This window comes from Lygodium microphyllum, unplaced genomic scaffold (assembly GCF_053477565.2).
Source record: "Lygodium microphyllum isolate KBCC unplaced genomic scaffold, Lygodium_microphyllum_v1.1.10 scaffold_981, whole genome shotgun sequence".
Lineage (NCBI taxonomy): Eukaryota > Viridiplantae > Streptophyta > Polypodiopsida > Schizaeales > Lygodiaceae > Lygodium > Lygodium microphyllum.
The window spans coordinates 3,928-4,337 of record NW_028230395.1 but is presented as its reverse complement, the minus strand read 5'-3'; the positions used below and the strand labels follow the sequence as shown (position 1 = coordinate 4,337).

Sequence of the window (410 nt, the reverse complement as noted above, 5' to 3'; positions counted from 1 at the left end):
CCCCATCCCAGCCAATATGACCTATTTGTTTTTCTTTTGTGTTGCATGTAATTTACAAAAACCTGTGTTGGTTGATTATTGATGGCTCATAATCTTGCCAAAAAATGGATGGATGTCTGAGCGGTTTAAAGAGTCGGTCTTGAAAACCGAAGTATTCTTTTGAATACCGGGGGTTCGAATCCCTCTTCATCCGTAAGTATGGTTAGAAGTTAGCATTTTTATGTAGTATGTTTTTCATCCCTCTAACTTGATTGGGAAAGCTAGCTTTTTAAGAGCCAAGCCAAATCGCTTTGCCACCATTCGACACTGCATCCCCTGAAACCACGACTCAAGAGCAATCGAGTAACGATAACAAGCTGCTTGGCAATCAAACGGGTGAAAGGAACATTTTGGGAGGTCCATCAGCATGT

At 41.5% G+C, this 410-nt stretch overlaps 1 non-coding gene across 1 annotated transcript; it reads left to right on the top strand.

The window, feature by feature from the left end:
• The first annotated feature begins 106 nt into the window (after positions 1–106).
• On the top strand, positions 107–193 carry TRNAS-UGA (transfer RNA serine (anticodon UGA)). The gene has a single exon. It is a non-coding gene; the product is annotated as a tRNA-Ser (tRNA).
• Positions 194–410: the final 217 nt, after the last annotated feature.